General features: G+C 46.8%; 1 protein-coding gene and 1 pseudogene across 6 annotated transcripts in view; both read right to left on the reverse strand.

Moving 5' to 3' along the window:
- The window catches only part of LOC306650872 (uncharacterized protein), a 380,281-nt gene that overhangs the window by 166,769 nt on the left and 194,179 nt on the right, over nucleotides 1-19,333 (reverse strand). The window lies entirely within an intron of this gene.
- On the reverse strand, nucleotides 6,993-8,335 carry LOC306651343 (ras-related protein Rab-12-like; annotated as a pseudogene). The gene has a single exon. The product of its transcript is annotated as a ras-related protein Rab-12-like (transcript).

Below are 19,333 nucleotides of genomic sequence, written 5' to 3' on the forward strand. Positions count from 1 at the left end.
GCTTTCTGCCCACAGTCTCCATGACCTACTTGTTTTTATTTCACAGTGGATGCACAGATGACTAAAATATTCAGCTCTGCAAGTTTTGGGAACTGAGACCAGTGAAACCCATTACAACACACTCCTGACTTGCTATTTCCTTGCACATCATGGTCCTGGGGTCCCTCCGTGTTGATCCGCGTAGCTGGAGAACATCCACTTGCATGGGGAGACCACCGTCCGAATGCTCTTTCTGCCCCTGGGTATCCGTGGTCTTTATTTCTGTCTATTACAAATAACGATTAAATGAGCACAGAGGTCTCTGGTGCATGCAGAGCGGTTAAGTAGTTAGAATAAATTTTGAGGGACAGGATGCACTGTTCAAATTTAGTAGATAATGCAAACTTTTTCCTTTTTTTGCAAGATGCTATTAATGATGTATGGCCCCAACAGTGGAGTCTTATCATCCGCATCCTCTCTCTACACTCAGTTGATGTCTAGACTTTCTGCCAATAGACGCATGCAAACTGGGGTCTCGTTGATGATGTCACCTGCATTTTTCTTCTTAACAATGAGAATGAGTCTCTTTTCATATATTTGTTGGCTTTTTTTTCTATGTGACTCTTTCTCCTGGACTTTCCGGTGTCCTCTCTGGGTTGGCCTGAGTTTCCCTTAGTGATGTGTAGACTTTGCTTTTGGAGAATCATGAGCTCACTGGCAAAGGGAATGGCCGATATTTCCTCTGAGCTTGTGGCTCGTTCAGTTTACAGAGTTTTCATTCCTCTGTGTAGAAGCATCCATTTTGATAATTCATATCAATGATCAATATTATCGATAGGCTTAACATCATGCGATTATTGGTGAGTTATCTTTGACTCTCCTTTGTCTTGATTTTTCTGATACTTAATTATAGTGTATTTATTCTACTTCAGTGGTGATTGATTTACTTACCTTAGTACTGGGAAGTGAACACAGGGTGCTTTACCACCAGGCTATGTCCCCACTCCTTATCATTTTTATTTAGACACAGGGTCTGGCTAAGTTGTTCAGGAACCTGCCAAATTGCTGAGGCTGGCCTTGAACTTGTGATCCTCCTGCTTCAGCCTCCCAGGTGACTGGGATGACAAGTACGTGCCACCATGCCCAGCATTCAGAGATTATTTAACAGGACTTAACTGCATGCTTATCTCATTGAGGCCTGAAGTTAATCACCGTCTTCATCCTCCTTGATCTGGATTATTCTAATATCATATGCTCTCGTCCTTCCATACGGTTAATATAACCTGAAGAGTGTAGTAGACAGAAGATTGGCTATGAAAACAGACAGTCCTTATTTCATTCCCAGCTGTATCTTTCCTTGGCAGAGACTTTGGCAAATAACGTACCTTCTTTGAACCTTGATCTTTTGAGATGTAAAACTGGGGTGTGGTACTGAGTAATTGGCTTTACATTACTGGAACAAAGTACCTGAGGACAATCAACTTAAAAAGAGGAAAGATTCATTGGGGCTCCAAATTTCAGAAGTTCCGGTCCAAGGACAAGTTGGCCCTGTTGGTTTGGGGGTCTTTGGTGAAGCAGAACATCAGGCAGGGTGGGTGAGGGAGAGCAAAGCGCTCACGTCATGGTGGGCAGAGGGGAATGAAAGAGATGGGCGTCGCCAAATCCCCTTCCGGGGCTGATCTCAGTAACCTAGAGCTGGGGCGGGCCCCGCTTCTCCGAGGTCTGTACCACCTCTCATGGCCTCAAGCTGAGGATCAAGCGTCCACCATGTGGGCTTTGGGGGAACATTCTGGTTCCCAGCCAAAGCGATATTTGATTGCATAATTTAGAATGGGATTTCAAGGCACACTGTAGGTGCTCAATAAACGTCGGCGACTTTTCTCTTCCTGCCAGAGTCGAGGCAGGCAGAGTTCCTAAGTCACGGGCCCCCCAGTTTGGGACGCTCAATACCAAGACGCCTTCCTGCCGGCCTGTCAGCTACAGACACACGCAGAGCAGGGAGACACCTCAAGGTCCCTGTGAATCAAGGAAGGAGCTCAGCATGGTGTCCAGGGACATGTACCAGGTAGCTAGGGTCCTTCTGTCTAGGACGTGATCCTGGAAGAAATCCACCCCTCCTTGGCTGGGGAATTACGACTTTTCAAGTCCTTCATCTTCACTGGATGCATTTCTGAACTTTGTTTTAATACAATATTATTTTATTATTATTATTATTATTATTATTATTATTATTATTATTTTTGCAGTCCTGGGACCGGAACCCGGGACTTTCACACATGCGAGGCCAGTGCTCTCCCACCGAGCTGCACCCCCAGCTTCTTGAGCCTCAGCTTCTTCATCTCTAAAATGTATTAAATTCTAATGTAATTTAACAGAATCCGGGTTTCCAGATTTTTTTGGAGTCTCCAGTTCGAGTTGATGATTCGGAAAAGGGAACAATACATTTCTTCATTTGTGAATGACGGCGCACACCTGTTTGACGTTTTATTTTGCAACGAATGTCACGTCAAAATAATTTCAGAAACGCAGTCACTATGAAGAAAATATTCTAGATGAGTAACATTATTCCACGTGTTTCAGAGTTTTTGTTGATTTGAGGATGGAGAAATTGGTAGTTTCCTGTGTACAAGCAAGAAGGCCAATACTTACGGTCCTGGGATTTCTCGTGGAAATTCGTAAATGTGTTACTGGTGGCATGTCACTGTGGTGGGAAACGGTACCTTTTATTTTTTTTTTTTGGTACCGGGGATTGAACTGGGTACCAACTGGGCTACATCCTCAGTCCTTTTTATTTTAAGACAGGGTCCCGCTAAGTTGCTTGGGGCCTCACTATGTTGCCGAGGCTGGCCTCCAACTTGCGATCCTCCTGACTCAGCCTCCAAGCTGCTGGGATGACAGGCACAAACCCCTGCACCTGGCTGAAGTTCTGCTTTTCAATGGTAAACTCTCCGCTGTGAAGCCTTATTGCTGTTCCTCCCAGGAGAGCCGGAACACGCAGCCCTGTCCTCCCTGACCCTGTGCCTGGCTGTGCCATTACTTCTTTTCCCACCTTAGGTTCCCACATGGAATAGGAGGCTACGGATTTCCTTTACGATACGGCGGTCGATCTCACTGTTGTAATGCGGGGTTAGTTTTGCAAATCAGCAAAAGTGAATGAGAAGATGGTGTTAGCCACTGACTGACGGAGGAAGGGACTGAACCCAGGTCTCGCCCAGGCTAGGCAGATAGGCGCCCCCCAACTTCCTTATTGAAAAAATTATTGTATATATATATTTTTATTTTTGCATTTCCCTCTCCATTCTCCATTCTTCTCTCACCATCCCCACCCCCCAGACCCATTATATATCATCATCCACTTATCAGGGAAAACATTCGGCCTTCGAGATTTTTAAAGCACTGTGGAGATTCCTCAGAAAACTTGGAATGGACCCACCATCTGACCCAGCTGTCCCACACCTCGGTTTATACCAAAAGAACTTAAAATCAGCACGCTACAGTGACGCAGCCACATCCATGTTCACAGCAGCCCAACTCATCACAGTAGCTAAACTATGGAACCAACCTAGGTGCCCTTCAACAGATGAATGGATAAAGAAACTGTGGTTCATATACACAGTGGAATATTATTCAGCTACAAAAAAGAATAAAATTATGGCATTTGCAAATAAATGGATGGAATTGGAGAATATCATGCTAAGTGAATAAGCCCATCCCAACTTCCCTTTTAATGGAAATTGTGCCCGTCCTCCCCACCTCCGGCTTGCTGTGTTATGTCAAGCGGCACGCATTAACGACGTGCGTGAAGAGGTTTAACGTGCACCAGCCTTTCTTGGTACTGCTACGCTAACTCGCAAGTGAGCGAAGGTTGTGTCACATCTAATTTCATGGTATCATTGTCGACCATGTTTGTATCATTGAACAAACAAATGAACATGCAGTGCTAATTGTGTGTTCAGTTTTATGTAGAAAACAAACTCTATTTCTGAGCCTGAGAACGTTACTTTTAAGACAGGTTTCTTGCTCTTAAGAAACAGAGCTTTCCAGCCAGGTGTGGTGGTGCATGCCTGTCATCCCAGTGAGTTAGGAGGCTGAGGAAGGAGGATCACAAGTTCGAGGCCGGCCTCAGCAACTTAAGTAACGTAGTGAGATCCTGTCTCAAAATAAAAAAAAAATATTAGAAAGGTTGGGGATGTGCTCCGTGGTCAACTGTCCCTGGGCTCAATCCCGGTACCAAGAGAGAAAGAACGAAGTGGATCTTCCATATTTAAAATGACCTATTTGAGTGTGAAAATTGTTGTCCAGCACAATGTCGCTCAGTATGGCCCCTTCTATCTCAAAAGTTCCTGGGGCTGGTTTCTTGTTTCTTCACGGATGAGAAAAATCCCAACCTTTCTCTGCTTGGCCTCAAACCTCCACCTCTTTCCTTCCCCTCAGGATCCTCCAGTTTCGCTGGGTCTAGAGACCGACGCCCGCCCTCTTCCTGGGTTTCCAGTTCCACTTTGCTAACCAACCCGAAATGTGAAGAGATGCTGGCCAACCACGAAGGAAACACCCGGTTCCCCTGCTTTCCCTCCGATTTTCTCACCCAGTCCTCTTGCTCCACGGCCGGGACAGCAGGCCTTGGTCTCCGACAGGCCTTCAGCTCCTGCCGCTGACCTGAAGCTGCTCCGTACCAGGCAGGCACCCTGCCGTTCCACCAGCCCGAGGAAGCGGTTAGGGACTGAGCTTCAGCCGCGGCCGTGATGGACAGTGACCAGAGGGAGACTGCAGGTTGGCCAGGGACAGGCCAGAATGCGCCGCGGCGAGGACTTAGAGGCTGGGAGACCCCAGGCTGAGAAAGGCCTTCTCCGTGGAGCTATAGACACTGGATTTCACGCCGACGTGCATCAGAAGTCATGGGAAGGATTTAGCACGTGGGTTTATAGCCCCGATTTCCACGCTCAGAAAGTGGTTGGTCATCACATTTGGTGTGGAGGAAGGGTAAGGCCAGAGGAAGACATGATTTGGAGTCTGTCCTAATAACATTTTTTTAAAAATCAGAAGCAGGTGGAATGAAGAGGCGACTTTGTGGGCGAGTAAGCGGGTTGAGTGTTTAGGACTTGGTATCTCCTTACACGTCCACCTTTTTTTTTTAAAAAAAACTTTTTCCCGAGGTGCTGGGGATTCGAACCCGGGTCCCTGTGCACCCTAGGCAAGCAGTCTGCAAGGTGAGCTGTCGGCTCTCTTAAATGCCCACTTCTGAAGTGTAGAAGTAAGACAGAGGTGCAGGGAAGACCTGGGGATCCTCCTCTTGTGTGCAAGGTGGTGCATTTGGTTGGGGAGAGAAAGCCGTGTGGAGGAGGTGAGGGCTGCAGGGGAAGGTGTCTCCAAATTCAGCACCTTTCTGTGGCCCCTGGAAACGTGCTACAAGGGCCGGGCCCTGAGGAGCTGAGGGATGTAGGGGGCGTCAATCACTGCCGCGCATGTGCCTTTGGAAGCTTTGAGGACAGACGCTCCACCTCAGGGCTCAGCCACGATGGTTTGTCCCCCGTAACCACAAAAACCCATCCCACGCTTTCCAACCAGTCTCAGCCCCGCGTCAGGGACTGACGTGGCTCCCATGCCTCGTCCCCGGCAGCTCCGGGCTTTGCGTGCTATTCCAGCACGCGGGTCAGGCGACGGTGCTACTGAACTCACGGGAGGGCCCGAGGTTCAGCGCCCTGCACCCAACACCCGAAACTTCCCATCGCGGGTCCCGTGCTTCCCGCCTCTTCCAGAACGCGGCGCACGTGGGCCCACGTGGCTCCAAGCCGGGTCTCCCCGGGGATTGCTCGGTGGTCCCTGGAAGCCGTGCGGTAGGTAGAGCAGCGCTTTGCACTTAGCAAGTGGCCAGTTCCGGCGTCTGGGCGGCAATCCTGCTAACAATGGAATTCCAACCAGCACTCAGGGTCACAGGAACTGCAAGGGTCAAGGGATCTTGAGAGTCTCTCGTGGGAGTCACGAGGCAGAAAGCGGCAAAGCAGACGCACATTTCCGCACAGAAGTGGAAATCACTTGAGTTCAGATCACGGGAGCAACTTGGGTGCTCAGAGAAGACGGCCTCCGGGAAAATGGCCTCCAGGATAATGGCCTCCAGACCCCCACTGGCCTGCGATCGCCTGCAGAAGAAACTGTGCCATCTAAACAGATGAAATGCACCCAGATCAGTCCGGCGCACCGGACCTCACAGGTTAGGAAAACACAGGTAACCCCTTTGTGATCCTTTAATGGTGGGGCTTCCTAACTGTCTTCAAAGCTCCTGATTCCATCTGGTGTCACGGAAGTAAATCTCCTTAAATCACATGATTTTAGGATCCCAAGTAGTTAACAAGCTCTGCCTCATATGATAAAGAAATGAAGCCCCAAACTAAAAAATTTTTTTTTTACCTTGACTAAACAAAATAGTGCAGTTTAATAAAAGATATACCAAAGATAGAGTTCACAAATTCATTATCAGACAAAAAAAAAAAAAAAAAAAAAGGGAAAAAAATATCAAAAACAAAAACAAATATTGAACACAGTCTATGCTTAATAGGAATAGGCTTCACCATAAAGGGGAAAAGTTTTATCATTACAAAGATACAGAATGTTTAGGCAAATACATGTATGTTCTTTGATATAATAAAATGTATCTCTTTAAAATTCCTTTAAACAGGATTTGTTTAGGACAGCAGCGTTGTTTTAAAATCTTTTTTCTATAGTTTCAAAAACACTTCTTTCTTGAATCTTGTTGTTCTTAAAAGCATAGGGTACATCTATCAGGAAACCATGAGAGATTCTGTGGCCTCAGGACCAAGTCAAATCCAACCTCTAACTAGGAATATCCTATCATTACAGAACATTAATAAATAACCTTCAACAACAGCTATGAATGGAAATTTGCTTTATGGCAGAAACACTCCAAAGATGCTACAGCTGAGGAAATGTCTTGTAAATAAAGAAAAAAGCACTTAACATAGTTTATTTTTTCCTCAAAAGTCTTTAAGTTTTACAAATTTTCTTTAAAACAGTAAGCAAAGCACCACATTCTCTCTTCTTATCAGAATATCTTCTGTCCTCATAGTATAATTAACAAGGACAATTATATTATTTAAGAAACATTATACCTTTCATCTCTCCCATTCTTCATATTAGAAGTACTATGTTTCCCAGTGTATGTACACTAGGGATGAAAGAAATATAATTTGGAGGGAAATATGTAATTTATAATCCAAACTTACCCAGGATTGCATATTTGCATATTTACAAGTTAGTGTATAGCTCTGACTTGGATTACAAAGTGCGAAAGGAAATTGTCAAAATGATTGTAGTGCAGAATAGAATGTTTTTTCCCCTCTTCAGGAATCATTTCCACCTTGTCTCCAAAGTAGCAAATCAACAGCATCTGACATGCGGTCTTGGTGGAGGCAATTCCGGTGGGATTTCAGGTTCTGGTTGTAATGAGAGAATATGCTATTGGACAGCTCATTCCTTAAAATATCCAGAGGCATCTTTTTCAGAATATCGTCAACAAGTTTCAGAAATATCTCATCCACGTTGAAGTTGTCCTTGGCACTTGCTTCACAGAATCCCATCCCAGTTATCTGCTGTGCAAACTTTTCACCTTGCTGTCTGGTGATTTCTCTGTCTGTTTCACAGTCCAACTTATTTCCAACTTAAGAGAAGTTCAGCATCTTCTGAAGCATACTTATCAATCATCTTCATCCATTTTGGCAAATCATCAAATGTCTCCTGCTTAGTGATATCATACACTAATATGATCCCCTTGGCACTTCTGTAATAAGCTGAGGTAATGCTGTTGAATCTCTCCTGACCTGCTGTGTCCCAGATCTGTAATCGAATTTTCTTTCCTCTTTAGCTCTTTAAAATCAGTTTTGATTGTAAAGTCAACACCCACGGTGGACTTGCAGGCCTCGCAGAAGGTGTCGTCCGTGAAACGCTCCATCAGGCTGGTCTTTCCCACCCCGCGGGAGCCGATGATGATGACCTGCAGCTTGAAGTCCGCCGGCCTGGGGGGCTGCTTCCTCCGACGCGCCTGGGCCCCGGACAGCGCGGGGGAGCCCGCGCCCAGGCCGCCGCCGCCGCCGCCCCCGGCCCGCCTCTGCAGCGCGGCGCCGGGATCCATGCAAGCATACGGATCGCGCCGCCCGCCCGCCCCCCGGCCGCGCGCCCCGGGCCCCGACGACCCCTCGGCCTCCGCCGCGCGCGGGGCCTTGGCCCCGAGTTCTGCGTCCGTCCACTCGAGCGGCCCCGGCGGCCCGCGGGCTCCGAGCTGCAACTGCGCCGCCGGCCCGATCCCCGCGTCCCGCTCCCCGCCGCCGCCGCCGCCGCTGGGAGAGGAGGACCAAACTAAAATTAAAAAAAAAAAAATCCATCTTCAAAACTACCTATTTCTGCAAACGAGGAAACAGACACCATTGTATGACACTATGATTTTATTTTGATTTAATTTACTCATTCGTTTTCTGCTTAGTCAAAGGCCACGTGCACTTTTTAATATCCAGATATGCCCAGCGGCTCTGCAAAGAGGGTACGCTTGTCCCGGCCTCGGCACCCCGAGGACACAATCGCTACGGCTTGAAAGATGTGCACGGCTCACCCTCACGTTCTTGACCCCTTGAAATGACCCTTGATAACTCCGGGCTCCCGTGGGTTCCTCCGAGTCAGGCTTCCTCTCCGATGCCCTTTAAAGCAACGCTTCAGAGCGGAAATGACGCGTGCCTTGCCGTTCCCCTCGAACGCTCCTCTGCCTTAAGAGGAAATCTCCAGCTTAACTGACATGTACAGGGATGTTAAAAGTCTCTAAATTCTAAGTCACGTGATCCTGTAATTTAAGCTAGAACATTTGCAGGGAGTAAAAAAGCCATATTGGAAGTAAGTTCACGGACCCCAGGTGTCACCTCAGATTCTGCAAAGGGAGTAACGGAGTTCCCGTCTTTAATGAAGCCCAGCGGCCTTCTGCTGGCAGGGACACCTTCTGCTGACCCCTGGACACCCAGCTCCACGTCCGAGGCCCGTCCGTGATTAGTGTCCGGCGTCTACACTCGAGTGCCAACTCCTAACAGAAGGAGGCCATGGTCTGGTTAGCAGGAAAAATAAACGTGGGCCTGTACGATCAGAGGCCTCGCTCTGCGAGAAAGAGAAGCGGCCCTGTCCAGCTTGCAAGTGCGCAGAGAGACATTCCATCCGGGCCCAAATGGCGGGACCACGTGGCTTCTCCTGTCCGCGGCTGCTGACGGAGGTCACCCAGGACACTGCGTGGACGAGGTCAGGGTGCTCGGTCCCCAAGAGGGTGGTTGACACCATCGCTACAGGGTACACCTTGAAATCCCGCTGTTTCTGAACACAGCTCTCGGGCACCAGAGTACCGAAGAGAGAGGGAAGACTATGATTATTTACCTACGAATGTAAGAGAAAGTGGCAAGTTTACCCACAGTGTTGCTTCTACTAACTGGGAAATAAGTTCTATCATTTGGTGACAAACGACGGTCCCTCCCATGTCACCCTACGAAGATGATCTGGCAGGAGGGACTCCGGTGGGCTGCTGAGGGTGGGAGAGGCATCTGTTTGGAGACTCACGTTGCCACGACTCAGTCCCTAGGTTCTCTAAACTGTGGCGCAGCTTGGGCCTCGGTGTCCAGTTAGTTGGGTGGTGCAGATGAGAATTCCGTTAACCCACGCGACGTCACTGAGGAATTAAAGTAAAATGCACCAATGCTCGCCTGGAATTTTCTCACTGAAGCGAGGCTGTGGACGTCAACATTCAAGTAGGTTTTATGGAGAGACCAGCACACGACCCCGGGCTATGAGAGCCGTCCTGGGCTCCAACTTGTAGAAAAGGGATTTGCAGTGTGGCTTCCATGACGAGCCACTCCTGGGCTCATTAACCTAACCTCACTTCCCCTCAATCTACTTTCTCTAGATTATCGTGGATGCTTCCATGAGTTACCACTTGTATGAGTCAGGGTTCCCCTAGAGCAAGAGTCCACAGGAAGTATGACTGTAAAAGGGGATTTATTGGATGGGTTCACAGGACCAGAAGCTGGAGAGTCCACATGGCCGTCCGCAGCTGGAGAGCTGGAGGAACCAGCAGCTGCGCAGTCCAAGAGGCAGAAGCCCCAGAACAAGAGGGCTCAGCAGTGCTACCTAGTCCCAGACCAAGGCTTCTGGAAACTCCCTGGAGAATCCCTGGCAGAGTCCACTTTGGAAGAGTGAAGAAGCGAGAGTCCGATGTCCTCAGAGGATGGAAGCAGCCATCAAGAATCCGTTCAGGAAGAGCCAAGCTGCATCTGCATCTGCTTCCTGTTCTTCCAGCTTCTATTCCATCCTAGTGGGCGGAGCTGCCCAGGCTGAGGGAGGGGCTCCACTTCAGTTGGAGATCCCACATGCCAATCATTCCTAGACACGCCCTCATGGACACACCCAGAGCCTCTTAATCATCTGCATCTCTCAATCCAATCAAGTCGACAATTCACATTCACAACAATAACTGTCTGAGAATTAAGTGAGCCCACGATGCCTAATTGAACTCAAGAGTTAAGACCCAGAGGAAAAGCCACTGCACCCCCTGGGCCTTTGGGGAGCCCCATACACGTCCTTTCCTGTCCTTCTTCCCCGCCCCGAAGTGACAGGAGAAAAGTGGGAACCCTGATTCATAAAAGGTGTTGCAGGTAAACCCTGGGAAGAAACCCCCGTGCATGCTGAAGTGGAGAGGGCAGCAGCTGGCCAAGGTGGAGTGTGGATATTCTCATATGTTTCCACCCTCCCTGGCTATCCCGGGGTGTCGACACGACCTGAATGCCGGGAGGCAGATGACTCCACCCTCAGCGCTGGTATTCACTCTGCTACCATTAGTATCACTCAGCACAGTTCGTAACGGATGTTTCCCTTGGCATGGAAGTTCACTGCTTTGAGCTCTTTCCTTAAAAAGAACAGGAAGTCAAGGCATAGACCACCTAACATTACATCTCAGAGCCCTAGAAAAAGAAGAACAAACCCATACCCAAAGCAACGGAAGACAGGGAGTAATTAAACTCAGAGCTGATGTCAATGAAATTAAAACAAAAAGAAACAATTCCAGAAATGGACAAAACAAAAAGTTGGTTCTTTGAAAAGAGAAATGAAATTGATAAACCCTTTAGCCATGCTGGCAAAGAGAAAGGAGAGAAAACTCAAATTACTACAATTCATGGTGGCAAAGGAAATATCACAACTGAAATACAGAAGAAAATCAAGACACTATTTTGAAAATTTATGCTCTAAAACAATAGAAAATCTTGAAGATGTTAACAAATTTCTAGAGACATATGACCTACCCAAATGGAATCAGGATCAATTTAAACAGATCGATTTCAAACGATGAAATAGAAGACCCGCCAGGTGTGGTGGCCCACGCCCGTCATCCCAGCCACTCAGGAGGCTGAGGCAGGAGGATCGCGAGTTCAAAGCCAGCCTCAGCAAAAGTAAGGCCCTATGCAACTCAGTGAGACCCTGTCTCTAAATAAAATGCAAAATAGGGCTGGGGAGTGGCTCAGTGGTTGTGGACCCCTGAGTTCAATCCCCTTTACCTCTCTGACCCCCAAAAACCTTTTGTGATGGCATCTTAAGTCCAATTAGTGCACCTTTCCATGGCTGTAGAAATTTCTCTACAGCATTGTTTGGAAAACAAAAAATAATTGGCTGAAGAAGATTATATAATTTTTGATGAAACTATCAAAGAGAGCCCCCATAATAATTATATGGTGGCCACTGTAGGCACTGATCACCCACTGCGAATGAAAATATGATCAGTGGTAGGTGCACTATCACATCGCGCATAGTGTGATTTATGCAGTAGAAATTGGTAACATTAAATATGCTTCTTATCTAACTCCCGAATTTATTTGTTATTTTTTTGTAAAAATACTTTTCGTGCATATTATTGTACTTTTCACATTTCTGAATGAGGGCTAGCATGTTAGCAAATGTTTTAGACAAAATTCACAATTAATAACATACTTCACAATTGTGCACTGAAGAACTTTATTGCAGAAAAAGATTTCTGCCTTACACATATTTAGCTTACTTCCCCTGCAACAACAGGGGTATGGTTGATTCCAGGTGGGTTACATGGGGTCTCCTTGCCACAGGGATAAGAGTCTACAGAACTCAGGCCAATGAGCCATCAGAAAACTTTTTATAAAAGAACAGAATAAAGAAAAAGAGCAAACTGACCTTAAAGGAACCACGAGGTTGAGGAAATTGAGTTAAACGGAAAAGTGATTGCTCTCTGACTCTCAGTTCCAAATTCCCTGGCTACATGAGTTGGACTCCTTCCAGGAGCCGTCCAAGGGAACTGTCTACTGCCATGCAAACCATCTATAATTGGAATGTCCAAGATGCCATCACATTTCGAAGTGTGTGTCTAGTCCAACTTGGAACTGATCATTAAATAGCATCAGACCCAAAGTAATTCGAAAATTCACAGTCAGTCATGAGTGGGTAGTGGCTGCCATCTTGGACAGCCCAGTTCTGACCTTTATAAGAACAGACACTGGCAAATCTCCATTCCAACATCTCATGGTCTGTGTATGCCATTCATCTTTGTGACCTTTTCTAATGGTTTGGTCGTTTTTGTACCAAAAAATTTCCCAGTTCTGTACTCTCCATATCTGTAGGCAGCCCATGCACAAATCCAAAGCTTCTTAAGCTTACCAAGGGTCCTAAAAAGAAGAGCAGATTCTGACACCCTCCCTCTAGTCCAAAGAAATCCACATAACTCATGCTCTACTACATTTACCCGGATGTTCACACAGATTGGTGACATTTTAAACCACCCCCACACCTATCACTTTACAAATACTGCTTCTGTGCTTAGGAAATTTATGACAGGTTGGTTTGGATCATTTGGTGGATTCTAACAAGAAGGAACTGGTGGCGTGAAGAGATGCAGCCATCGCCTCTCTTAAGCTATGTTTATGAGGGATATTTAAATGATCAGTCTTGGGGTGCTTTCTGATTTTTCCTAGATTTATACATATCCACCCAAGGAAACGGAAAGGGGGTTTTGGTTCGTATTTCATCGTTTCCCCACCTCATGAATCCAGAGTCACGAAGTCCTGTCGTCAACCCGACCTCACACATTTCCAGGAGTTCTGCCCTCTCTTCCCTCCCCAGGGCTGTGCTTCAGCCTACCTAGCAGAGTCTGCCGAGATTTTTCCACTCACGATTCTCTCTTCTGTACCTTGGAGAAGACCACCAGGGTTGTGGCCATCAGTGATATTCCAAGTAAAGGTGGATATTGGTTAGCTCTGCACGGACCAGGCTGCTTCCAGTTTCCCAGAATTCCCAATTTCATCTCTAAATTAATGAGCTTCTCCCTAGTCCCTCCCTAGTCCTACTGGCACCTGAATTTCTGCTTTAAGACTCAGCTTCATGCATGAATCACTGACATGATTCCACCCCTGTGAAAACTTTCTGCTTCCTCTCTTCCCAGAACTGTTTATCTTAACTTCACATCTTCTTAATCATAACTTTCATCGCAAGCTTTTGCATAACTGCCTGCCCCATTAGCTACCCCGTGGAGTTGTAAGAACAGAAGACAGCCTTATTGTTTCCGTATTCTTTAGAGCAATTCATAGGATGTCATGCACAGAATGGCTGGTCGTGTTTGCTCATTGAATTTTGCTGCAAGAACTGGAAACAGTCGTAGCCTTAAACTTGGTGTGGTGCTTGGTAACCATGTAAATGGCCTTGTTGGAGGCATGGAGTCTGACATGGTTTCCAGTTTTTTCTGCATGACTTAAAAATCATCCATCTATTCCGACCATACCTCCTTCATGTTATAATGCAAACCTTTTCTCAAGACATACTTGGATAATGGGAGACGAATAATTTTGCTCATTTTCTCTTTGACAAATAAAGACATGTATTCCACCTAGTATGTATGACCCAGCAATTCATGAGAACATTTTAAAATTGAATAGCTTTCTTCTCTTCCCAGGAGAGATCGGAGAAGGTAGGACATCTCCTTTTAATCAGTAAAAGAGCAACATTTCCATCCAAGGCATTGAAAGAAAGAAAGAAAAAAGCCCTATAAGGATAAAGACCTAAAAATAAATAAACAATTTCCATTTGAAGTAATATTTGCAATCATGGCCTAATTTAATATGAAACACTGATGTGAATGTGGTTTCTTTCATTTAAAAAGTTTACGAGTCAAACTTTGGTCTTATTTAACTTGGCCCTTTCCTGTGTTCTGTGGGGCCAACTTGAGCCAGGCAAGAGGAGAGCAAGAAATATTATCTCAGCTAAAGATCAATGAGTGCTCACATATTTATCACAGGGTGTTCCGCCAATTAAAAATATCTGAGACTTCCCTGAAAGTCTGGACCATCTGGGGCAGGATCATCCTGGATCTGTGTTCTCTCCTGGAGTTGGGCTAGAATCTTGAGGTTCGCTTCCAGGTTTCCAAGGAGTCTCCAGCGAATTGGAGCTGAGCTTTGTCTCTGTGTTCCCAGAGCTGAACCACGTTTGATTGACAAGGCTTTGCAGGGAGGCTGCTGTCTGCCCGGGAATTTGGCACACCAAGAAATAGCCTCCATGCGCAGAGATGCCCAGATTCATGCCGTAACAAGTGCTGGCTAACCGTGACAGACTCCGAGGCCGGCTTGTTCTCACTGAATTACGGCGCCCAAGGCACGTGCACGTGATGAACCCAGTGTGCAGAAGAAGCCCCCCTTTTCCACGCAGCTGGGGGTCACCCAGCTCTCCCCATCCGACCATGGCTTCCTAAAGACTCTCACCCCGGACAGACGGTTTTCTGGATCTCACCTCTTATTTTCCTTTCCAAATTAAAACCAAATGCTCAAACCAGAAAAGAAAGAAAATCAAAATACGAAACAGCTAAAATGCAATTTAAAATCAGACTAGTGACCATCCAGTGGAGATGTATCAAAATTAAGCTGACAGTTGATGGAAGTCCCTCAAGAGGAAGGAGTTCTAGAGGTAGATTCCGGTTCTCCGGGCCGTTTTGTGTTTCAGAACATTACCTTAAATGAGGATCTTATGCCTGTCTGTTAGTCAAGAATAATTTCAGATGTAGATGGAGTACAGCTTTTATCCCTTTTCCAAAAAAGGAATCTCCGCTATGTTCACAAAGGGTCAATTACCTTCTGACATCACACATGACTTATTGTCTTCCATGGGACCAGGAAACTCATCATCTTCATTTGCCTGACATTAATCCACTCAAATTGCAAAGTCCATAGAATATAGGTAGAAATATGCTAAAATATTGACCCATGATGTCGACGTGGACTTAAACAAGATGCTGCATTACGTGGTAGGGTGAGCAGTCCTACAGGTTCTTAGGAAGAGGGGATCGGCAGCCCCCTTTCGAGACAAAGCAGACTTGCAGTCAACAGTCAAATATTTGGAAACAAGATCGAGTCACCAGGCTCAATATTTGCTAATTTGATAATTTAAAAAAAAAAAAAAAACAAACCCTGCATTGTGATTTAGTTTGTGTTTCTTCGCTTTCCAGCTCAGCTGAACATCTTTTCACGACACGCAACTCTATCTCCTCTCTTGTGGGTTGTTAATGTCCTTTGCTCTCCCTACTGGGATCGGACATGTTTGCATGAATTCATTGTCTATTAAAGATAGTAACCTGAAAAAAAAAAAAAAAAAAAGATCTCGCTTGCCAATCAATCAAAAGTCAAAGGAAAGCATTTGTAAACATTTTTAAAAAAGATTCTGGTGGGTCCATGGTAGATCCTTGGCCATCCTCCGCCATGGGTTCTGCATGAACCAGAACCACAGGTAGAGAGGTGACTTCGATCATCCATGGATTGAGCCTATTAAAAGAAAACTGGGTCTGTGCTGAACACGTCCATACTTTTTCTTTACCATTATTTCCAAAGCAATGAAGTTTAACAATTACTAAAAAAAAAAAAAAAAAAAAAAGATAAGTAGGTAAAACCCTATCTGGATTATAAGGCATTCTCCACTCTTCAGCGTGGCCAAGCACTAGGCTTTGAAAAATAACGTTTTTCCAAGGAAACTGGGCACTGCCCTTATTTCCTAGAGCTGTTAGGAAACCTGCTTCTCAGCAGCAGTGTGGCTGACGGGACGTAAGCCTGAAAGGCCAGCGGGAAGGGTGGGTCTCCAGGGGTCTCCCTGCAGGCACCCAGGCCTTGGTGGGGGATCCCCCGTAGTGGGGGTCTGACCTAGTGCCTGGATCCCGAGGAACGGCCTGTGGCCAGGGCAGTGCCTGTGGCTTTCGTGGTCAGGTCCCAGGACCAGGTAACCTCCGTCTTGCTGGCAGACCCTGTAAGCTGCGTTCCCGGAGGGCAGGCCTCCTACAGCACTGGGCACCGGGCATCGGCCATCAGATCGCACCCAACGGAGCTCGGATCCCAAGTCCCGGGGAGGCTGCTCCATCGGTGCCCACCTGTGCCTGGGAATCCTGACCAGCACCTTGACCAATGCCCACGGCGAACCCCAACACCAAGGGGCCCTGGCTCCTGACCCACAGGAAACGGCCGTCCTAAGTGGGCAGTGTTGTCAAGGGTTCGGCTTTCGCACGGCCAAGGTCTCCCTGAGCCACGGGGAGCCTCACAGACGGGTGCCATGGACACTTCTGCCCACGTCACAGCAGTGAAAACACACCGAATGGTCTTGCTCCCGCATTTTCTATAGGCCCACAGTCGTGCGTGCTGGTGGGGCTCGTTCTGTTATCCGTCCACACACACCATATGACGTGCCCACATGGTTCTGCAGTGCTTGCCCTTGGCGCCCCCTTTCCCGAGCCTCTGGTCCCTTCCCTCCAGCCTACTGACCTCCCTTTAATCTCCATGAGATCCTCGCCCCCGCCTTTCCCTTCCTTTTTCCTCTCCAGCGTCCACAGAGGAGAGGAAACACACCTGACCCTTGACCTTCCGAGTTTGGCTCATTTCACTTAACATAACGGTCTCCCGTTCCATCCATTCTCCTGCAAATGCCATCCTTTCATTCTTCTTATGGCTGAATAAACCCCACGGTGTATACAGACCAGTTTCTTTATCCACCCATCTGCCGACGGCCACCGAGGCTGGTTCCACAGTTTGGCTATTGTGGATTGGGCTGCTGTAAACATGGACGTGCATGGATCGCTGTGGGAAGACACCTTCGATTCTTCAGGATAAACACCGAGTGGTCTGAGCCACGTTCCCAGATGTTCTCATTTTTTATTTTGAGACAGGGTCTCACTGAGTTGCTTAGGGCCTCACTAAGTTGCTAGGCTGGCCTTGAACTTGCAATCCTCCTGCCTCAGCCTCCCGAGCTGCTGGGATTTACAGGCATGTGCCACCAGATTTGGCTACTGTCCTTATTGACGATTGCCCTTCTGAGAGGTGAGAGATGAAATCTCAGTGTACTTTTTTATTTGCGATTCCCTAACAGCTAGTGACGCTTACCATTTTTTCCTATTTGATGGCCATTGGTATTTCCTACTTTGAGAAATGTCTGTTTAATTCACTTGCATACTTTTTACTTGAGTCATTCGTATTTCGGGGAACAGTTATTTTTAAAGAAACAATAGAGCAGCTTTCAAAAAACCAGTAAGAGAGGTCACCAATGGATTAGACATCTTGACATATTCATATAAGATAAAGACAACGCTGGATCTGATACATTCAGATATGAAATGTAAAAAAAAAAAATACATAAAGTATGTTCTGTTTATATCCAAGCTGACCAGAGGATTTATCAGCCCAGATGTGGATTCAAGAACTGAGAAAATGTACAAAATATTCCCAAAGTACTCGCCATTTAATTTTGAATATATTGAAACTGATAAATAATGAGGGGTATACCACTAAATAATCTGATTGTAAAGTACATTTTAAAGTTTTGTTTAATATGATCACATAGAGGGTTCGGGTTGTAGCTCAAAGGTAGAGTGTTTGCCTAGCATGCATGAGGGTCTGGGTTTGATCCCTGGAGTTGAAAGAAATATATACCTGTATTTATATACATATGTGTGCATGTATATGTGTGTGTGTATATATGTGTGTGTGTGTGTAAATAAATATACTTACCATATTCTTACAATGCATGCTAATAATTCCCAGGAACTTCATATGAGGCATTTGCCCACCTGTTACTCTTGAAGGGGGGGTTCTTTGAAATGTTCAGAACCACACTGACCAATCACGTGGCGTGTTCCTGCCATCCACAATCACGGAGTCGCGACTTCAAACCCCTGCGTGTCGCGCGGTCTCCCTCCCTGTGGCTGATCCTGAAGCCTGAGGATTTGAGCTCACGGTTTCTGGCTGGTTGTGTGGCATCTGAATCCCTCCTTCACAGCTGGGGGGCCGCCTCTCCAGGGGACCCCCTTCCGCCCCCCGGCAGATCCTGGGCTCTGTCCAGTCGGCTGTGGTGCTGATATCAGTGCCAGGACCTTCTCCCACACCTCTCTGGTTTCCAAGGGCCGCTTGCCTGCTTGCCAGGAGGTTGCCCGTAGGCTGCTCTCACTGTAGCAAGAAAGATAATCTCGAGGTCTCAGCTGTTCAAAGACATTGTTGTTTGTTGTTGTGTTTTTTTTTTAGGAGAGAAGACGGCCTCAGGAGCTGGAGGAGGGCGCGCAGGTCTTTGCCGCTCTGTGGAGTGTGGAGACAGAGGAGATTCATTTTCCTGTGTGGTAAGATCATTTCTCAAACAAAGTGCTGACTGTTCCTGGGCCACCCCGTGCTGGTTGTTCCACAGGCTGGAATTTTCCCTGTTCCCAACCACAGGCCTCTGCGGGTGGATTCCAGGGCCCTCGCGGGCTTGCAGCCGGCTCCCTTCTGAGCCTGGAGAAACGCTTCTTTATCAGCGATTCAGTTCTAGAACACTGACTTGGCCGTTAGCGGAAGGCGGCCCTCGTGGGTTGGATGTTCACTTTGGATCCTTCATTCCCACAAGGAAAATCACTGGCGCACGCCATGGGATGTCTCCCTCGGGCTGCCAGCACACTGTGAGATTTCAACTCTTGTTGGGATTTTCTTCCACATGTAAACTCATGACCAAGGCCATACAGCAGACATTTAAAATATCTACGGATGCAATGGTATGTTTTCCTCCGTGAGTCACGTGGAATTCATTCCACCAAGTCCCCCGGTTTCACTAGATGTCAAAGGAAATGTATCCCTAGTTTAAAAAAATCGCTTCCTTATTCATTTGATAGCCTATTTAATGCCGAAAATCTTCCTGGACATAAAAATGTGATTTAAATTCAGTAAGTGCTACAACTCTGCTAACTGTGCCACACTCTCTCAGGAAACAGATGGAACCATGAGGTTCTATTTTCTCTTAAAAATACTCCTGACTCCGTTGT

This window comes from Sciurus vulgaris (genome assembly GCF_902686455.1).
Source record: "Sciurus vulgaris genome assembly, chromosome: X".
In the NCBI taxonomy this organism is placed as follows: Eukaryota; Metazoa; Chordata; class Mammalia; order Rodentia; family Sciuridae; genus Sciurus; species Sciurus vulgaris.